This window comes from Nelusetta ayraudi, unplaced genomic scaffold (genome assembly GCF_046127955.1).
Source record: "Nelusetta ayraudi isolate G7.1 ecotype Tasmania unplaced genomic scaffold, CSIRO-AGI_Nayr_v1 ptg000004l, whole genome shotgun sequence".
NCBI lineage: Eukaryota > Metazoa > Chordata > Actinopteri > Tetraodontiformes > Monacanthidae > Nelusetta > Nelusetta ayraudi.
Window position 1 is genome coordinate 1089388 of NW_027466054.1, and position 8103 is coordinate 1097490.

Sequence of the window (8103 nt, forward strand, 5' to 3'; positions counted from 1 at the left end):
TTTCAGCTCATGCTCATTTCTGCTCCATCCAGTCACAGGCTGCGGACCTGGTTTCATTCCGGGCACGCGCTTGTCTCCCATCACCCGTGGTTCTCTGATTAGACTGTCTGCGTTCCTGCAGTCACCAGGGTTCTCAGCAGCCGCCTGGCAGGGAGGGGAAAAGGTTTTCTCCGGCAGAGAAGTGGCACTGCCACATGACTTGTCACTTCAGTCAAATATCCTGGTCAAATGGAGGCTAGAGCTTAGCATTGGGTCAACAGCACAGCGTTTAAAGAGCGCAATTAAAGAGGCACGTTTCAAACAAGCTCTAATTTTCAGTAAAAGTCTGGGTTGTAATCTTTTGTCGTGAACGCCAAGGTAAATTCCAGGTTTATGATCCAAGATTCATAATGTATGTCTGACTTTTGCAAAGCTGCTGGCAGCTGTGTTGGTTAGCGTTTTAGAAATAAAATGTTTCATTTGCCAACCTGGAGTGTAATTAATCATGTATGAATCACGTCTGACCTGCGTCAGACATGGAACACATGTATTTCATACTGTGTTAATCACCCCATTACTGGACAAAACACGAGCCCTGAACAAAGCAAATATCCACATGTAGGATGACCAAGATGTGATCCCAATAGAACATTATTCTCTTTGTTTAGTTAGTTTGTTCTTTATTTGCACTTCCATGCCCAATATTTCATTTCAGAGGTAATATATCTGATGTTAAAACTCTGCCAACTCGATCAACATGAGAAAAATAACAAAGACAAAGACAAATCTGCCAAATGACACTGAATTGCAGACTAAAAGCTATGGACAGAACTTAGTCTGTCTAAACCACACTTCTGCTCAGGAGTGCTGCAAACGTTTTGCATTTATAATTTTAACATTCAAACACAAATTAAAAAGAAAACAAACGGGAGCAAAGCAGTGTTGCAGCGTTTGCACACTTGACAAGTGTGCAAACATCCTGCCTTGTAAAGTGACAATGCATAAAACACACAAGCTACACTATCTTAATAAAATCTTAACATATGTGCAAGCATAATGACAAAGAGTTGAATCTTAGTGAGACAGGGACAGCATTAGGTATTCTCTTGCCTCCTTCTCAATGCTCCCCCCTATGCACCCTCCACTATTGCTTGTTTAAGCCTCCTCATCAATCACTGCCTTCCCTCTCTTTCTCCTCATGCGCCTCCTCTCCTGGTCCTGGTCTTGGAGAATGTACTGCATGCTGACACCAAAGTAACCTTCCATCAAGTGCAGTCTAACACACTTTGCAATATTTACAGATGCGCCCATGCCCTCCCTCCCTCCCTCCTCATTTCCCCTCATCTGCTACCTCCTCTCCTTCTTCCTCCGACCCCTTTGGAATGAAGGTCTTACCAAGATGAATGATGCCTCTCAACTTCATTACTGCATTCCCATCTGCTTCCTTAGGATTTTGCAGAGGGGGTTTTCACTGCAGTTTCTCCACTACTGACTTGTTTCTTGCAATGTTTTTGGTCTTTAGGGAACTTGCTTGAAAAGCTCACACGTTGTTGGCCAAAATCGCTGAAGACATTTATGTTTGCCCTGACAGGACTTTAACATGAATCATTTTCCATTTACAGGGAAAATCAAGCTGAAAACTCAAGATGGTCCTGCAAAAATAAATGTAAAGTGATATCTTTTAATTAGGGGATCACAGTCAATAAATCAACTTTTATTTTTACATTGCTTAATCACATCCAAAGGCATCTCAAAGTGCTTTACACAGTCAAAGAGAACCGATGGATCCCTCCAGAGCAAGCACAAAGCGACACCGACCAGGGAAAACTCCCCAACCTTGAACTGGTGTCTCCATCTGCTTTGATCAGTTGGAATAAAAATGAATAACAAAAAATTGAAGTGGTAGAGATAGAGATATATAGTGAGTTGCACTGGTGATAAAAAAGAAAAAAAAGTAGACATGATAGTTATGGTACATGCTGGGATTTTCTTCCCTTTTCAAAATAGAAAGTATAATTTTACAGCATCATCTGAGGTTTTTGCAGTTAAAAAAATACTAAAATACATTACATTATATTCTCACATGATTGCTGCAAAACGTTGCAATTTTAGGTGTTGAAAACAATGGCCAAATGGCACGGCGGCACTCTGCAGCTATATCTGAGATGCATCTGAATTACGGTGATTCATATTTCACTCGTCTGATTTTACCTCAACAAAGGCAATGGGATGTGAGGAAATCAAATGAGACGAGGGGAAGCAAAACAAATGAGACTGTCCTGGAGTCTGTGTATGCAACGTTTGTCTGCTGTCAAATTCATTTGATTGTTTCATTAAAATGTTTTTGTACCAACGTAATTAATTTCGCTGTCTGATTAATTTCTGCTTGACCTTGTCAACTGATGTGATTTGAAGGGACATGCTGGTTGGCGTTGTGACTTCTGGAGTTTCCTTGCTCGCCTCAAAGACACACCCAGGCAGACAAAGTCAAAACCCAAACTTCAGCCAGGGCTAGGTTACGTGTCAGACAAAGGTTCAAAACAGGAAAACAGCCTGAGGTCAAATCTAGACAGGAATTTAAAGCTGGCAAGAGCGCAGTGTGACAACGATCAGGCGAACATGAGAGTGGCACAGAGGAATTAATGAGCAGAACAAGGCGGCAGCTGGCAAAGGCATAAAGGCAGACAAAAATATGCAGGGTTATATTTCCCCCCCAACGGATCTGTGCATCTGCTAAGTCACTGTGTCAGGTGGAGCAACTCCTCTTATATCTCTCCCCACAGATGAGGCAGTTAACCTTCCAGCACGACAGGCAAAATTTGGTGGGAACGTAACTCCTCAGCGTGTGATACATTTGACGTGTAAAGACATTCAAGGTTCAGTTGTGCAGCCGTTCGATTATGAAACAGACAGCAAACCAGACTTCAGGCCTAAATGAGGAAATTGAGCAACAATGTCATGGTTTTGTTGTGGCTTATGCAGAGTGGAGTCTTTGTGTATCATACAAAATGCAATACATTGACAAAAATACATTTCACAAACACAACATTGTCATTGATGACATGTGTAATTGTGTGATGAGCTGTTATGTGATAACTGTCATCCTGGTGGGAAAAATAATAAGAGACAAAAGATATTTGAGTTTGATACTTACTAATTATGTTACTAATGTACAATTATAATCATTATAAATACAATTAATTATATGAATGTCATGAAAATGTTGTAGACGATGAATGATACTGGTGGTTTGTCACAATGTGGTTCTTCATAAATACTGAGTCATTCACATAATGGTAGATAAAGAGACCTTGTGAGCTTGTTCCCCATTTCTGTTGGTCCAGTTGGTGTGTGGGAGTGTGCGGATGTTTGAGGGGGTTCTGACCGCTTCTCAGGCTGCTGGGTCAATTGCATTATTCAGCATTGAGATAAGAGACTGCACGGTCTGGACCTCTCTGATGCTGCTTAACCCTGGGATGGTTAGAACGTGATAACACACACACACACACACACACACACACACACACACACACACACACACACACACTGCACAAGGACACTCCACAAACACACACACACACACTCCACAGTAGTCATCTGATAGTGGCTGAATAACCTTCACAGGCAGAAAAACAGCTGATGAAGGACGGAGAAGCTGCTGGGATTCAGACCGGATGCTTCCCTGCTTCCCCCTTACAGCTTGTTAGTAATCCTCCACTCAGCCAAACATATTGCATAGGAGAAACATCAAACTCATGTTGGTAAACACCCAATGGCAGAGAGCATGTGTTGATGAATAACTGGATTAAAACATGCAGGGCAAACATTGAAATATTTTAAAGTACCACACTTTTACTGGAATTCTTTTCTAGTTTATGGCAAAATTAATCGCGAGTCCTAACTTACTTTCCCCTGATTTTTTACCTTGTTGTGTTGATTTATCTCACACCACTGAGAACGTCCATCTGTCATCTCTTGTCTTTCGAGATAACGACATAAACGTTGAAGCTAATAAATGACTCACGCCCACCCCCCTCCCTCCGCCAGCCCCTACATTCCAGTCCACTCAACCCCCGTCTCCATCCCCTGGTGACGCTTCACATTTGCAGTGAATTGCAGTCATTTTGAAAAACATGCAACTAACAGCTCCAAACCAGGAAAACTGTATGCATGTGCAATTTAGCTGAATTTTGAACCAACATTTGTAGGATCTCTATACTGGATGGTGGACTGTACAGAAGGTATAGAAGAAGTAGCTCAAGATTTCTGGAAATTTTGCAGAATGTCAAGGAACTTTTCCATCTGAAGAAGGGGTTTTCGAGGTCAGCAAAGAATAATACACACACACATGCAACACACACACACACACACACACACACACACACACACACACACACACACACACACTCACTCTCTCTCTCTCTCTCTCTCCCTCCCTCATGCTGCCGATTTGAACAATCAGATTGAGCCGAGTAAACCACTAGCCTCAGTCTGACTGAGTCAAACTGACACAGACCTTAAAGAAGCCATGTACAAAAACACTTCACTGCAAGATGATAACATAAACTGTGACATGCACAAAAACAAACCAACACAGGAGCCAAATTCTCAGCTTCCACCTTGACCTCACCTTCCCCTTGCTGTCTTCAGCAGCCTCTGGTGTAGCCAGAGCACAACCTGCCCTCAGCAGAATAGAACAGGACATGTGCTCAAGGAAATGCATAGCATTGCAAACAAGAGGTGCCACTCTTTCAGGTTTTATTCTGCATTTTTTGATTTAAATTCTAAAGTTTCCCCTTTTGCATCATGTTTTCCTGTAAGTTACAAATAATATAATACAATTTTTCTAAGGTACGTGCAGCAAGTCAGAGTCTACGTTTTAACGTGATATCTTTTAATTAAGGGATCTGAGTCAAAACATCGACTTTTATTTTTACATTGCTTAATCACATCCAAAGGCATCTCAAAGTGCTTTACACAGTCATAGAGAAAGCAGTGGATCCCTCCAGAGGGAGCACGAAGCGACACTGACCAGGGAAAACTCCCCAACCTTGAGCTGGTGTTGTCCATCTGCTTTGATCAGTTGGAATGAAAATGAATCACAAAAATGAAGCGATAGAGATGGAGATATATACATAGTGGCAGAGTGAGTTGCACTGGTGGTAAAAAAGCAGATTCTGCATATAGCTCACTAAAGAGATAGGAGAGGCACCCCCAAATCTGTCTCAATCATTGTCCGGTTCCTTCACTACTCCCCAGTATGCTGAAAGTCTGGTGATCTAGGAAGGAGCAAAGTTAGCATGATTCTCAAACCTTGACATCGATGCACATTATAGGATATACGCTTCATCAATGGAGGAGAAAGAGAACAAAATAAAAATTCCATCAATGGCTTTGAAGGATGGTGGACATACAAGACAAAGTCGATCTATTCAACACGTTAGTGGGATGATTTTTTTTAAATAATCTGAACATTGAAGAGAAAGAAAAATGACGTCATCCCAAAGGCTCGCTGGAGTTCACGCTGCAAATGTGGACAGCTTGACTTGGCCTCGGGGCGAACGCCATCCTTAACATGATGTTTTGCACTGCGTATCCAATCACGTTAAACAGGTGACTTCTCAATGACGCAGAGCATGTCGGAGGCAGAAGGCTTGAATCCCTTCATTACTGGAGGCGATGCGTTCAGTCACAGAGAAATAATTGATGACGACATGATTAATGTACTGGTAGGTGTAGCGCCAGAGCCAAGCATACATTTGACTCTATGTGTGACTAATGAGGGGCTCATCTCAGTTCCCCTGCCTGCTTCGGCTCTAGTGATTGATGACATGTCAAGGAACTGTGGGTAATTACCTTTGAAAATATTAATTTGCAAGGTCAACGGGTGCCTTCTACATACCGAAGGCATCACTGGTGTTACGTTTGCGGCTTCTAACCAGTGGATATGACTTGCAAATGTCTACCATGCTACATAAAGTTTCAATATAAGAGGTAATCTGAGGGGAAATGAAGCGACGGCACAATGAAGCATCTGGGGACGGAAACGTATTGTCTTGAATGACAGGAAATGTCAGACATTGTCATTTTTCTATTATTCCTCTCTGTCATCACTCACTTCGAACGTCCCCTTAACAGTGGTATTGTGTGCAACAATGCTGAATTTGCACCAAGAACAGAAAAGTCAATGCGCAGTGCGAGCAGTGTGCCGGCAGAGACACTGTAGCCCATCCACGTGTCAAAGAGATGCCTGTGACTCTAGGTGCAGTGAAAGCAAATTAAAGCCCATCGCTGAAGCAGAAAGCTAGCTGACATAAAATGTCCAAATTTTTATATTGCCTGAACGAGAAGAGAAGAGAAGAGAAGAGAAGAGAAGAGAAGAGAAGTCACATTCGTTCACTATATCAAGTTTCCAAGTCCAAAACATCCCAACCCCCCATATAGGGTACATAAATAAATACAAAGATTACTTGCTGACTTTTGTCAGAAACAAAATTAAATACAGAATAAACAACTATCTTCCCTTTTTTAAACATTTAACCACAAGAAGTGTTAAGTGACACATTTGAGGTCGGTGAGAGGCCTCGTTGAATTTACTTGTCTTTATCTATGACTGTTCAGAATGTTTATGTATTTATCTATTTATTCACCCTTTATTGTACGAATAAGTCCCAATAAAAAAAAGGAAACAGAACAAAAAAAGGACGGAAAAAAAGATAAAAAACTTACTATAAAATAATATATAACTAAAATGATTTCAATCCAGTTTAAGAATAGAAGTTGTAATTGTCATTGCAATAACTCTCACCAGGCATATATGAGAATAGGGAATAAGCTCTCAGACGTATATTGCAACCTTAGTGGAAAAAGATAAACCTGTTATTGCTGAAAAATGGTTATAGCCTGCAAGATATTTTTTGTCTAAATACCCCGAAAGATCATTTGTCCTCTGTCCTATTGTTAGTACTGACTGAATGGTTTTTAGTTCTTAGTTGAAAATAACTAAAATGGATTTTTTTCTCCTTAAGACAGGCCCTGTGAGTCTTCTATTTAATCTATTTAATAGAAAGCGCTGATGCACAGAGGGCTCGGGCATCACTAACTGGAGGTCTTTCCGTATCAGAGCAGCTGGCAGAGCTCATTATAATCTTCAATAGTCTCTCCAGTGTGCATAACGGCCTCTCTTCACATCCACAGCTCAAGGAGCGCTTACATTCATTTTTTATTTTGCCAATTAAATATTGGCGGGCAAGCATGATCCAGCTCTGCTGTCATGCTCCTTCACAAGCAAACAAACAAAACACCTCTCACATTTGCGCTTTGCATGAGGGTCCACGTTAGTTTAGAATAGTTTTGGTTATTTTATTTGAAAAAGGTTATTTTCTTGGAAAAAAATGGATTTTGAATCAACAAGCATATCTTGCCTCCATATTACACATTTACTACTTACACAAATATCCTAATTTTAACTTTTCTATCTATCTATCTATCTATTGTAGTATCTGAAACTGCTGCTGCCTTCCTATGCATATGACACCATTTGATATATGGCAGAATGTGAACTCAATCTGAACCCACTGCTGCCTTCCTCCCAAAAAGGGGAATTATTGTCCATGCATGGTTTTGTTATTACCACTGTTATTTGATTGAAACCAGATGGTCATTAGGGGTGTAACTATGAATGCATACATCCCCCCCATATCCTGGATCTTCCTCCTCTTCTTGTTGGGAGGCATAAAAGGTGATGCGAACAAAGCATCATTGGAGTTGCTCACATCTGGCCCAGAGACCTCCCCAGGCTTTCCATGGTGCCTGTCTGACTCTTGACTTCTTTGAAATAAACCAGTTTTTATCCAACTAAGTCTGTGTCAGTGAAGACTCCTTCAACATCTACATCACCTGAATCCACCAGAAGAATTCACCACACTATCAACCAAAAAGACAGCAGTCTCCTTTGTTGCACTGCCCACAACAGAACAAAGTCCTCGTCACAAACTTGCTGGCACAGCCTGAGCAGTCTGAGCTTCATGTCTCTGGGAGCTTCGTAAGAATGACCTGAAGGGCAACAACTCAAATCAATACCATCCTCCCTCCGCAGCAGAGGACATCCCCAGAGCAACCTTT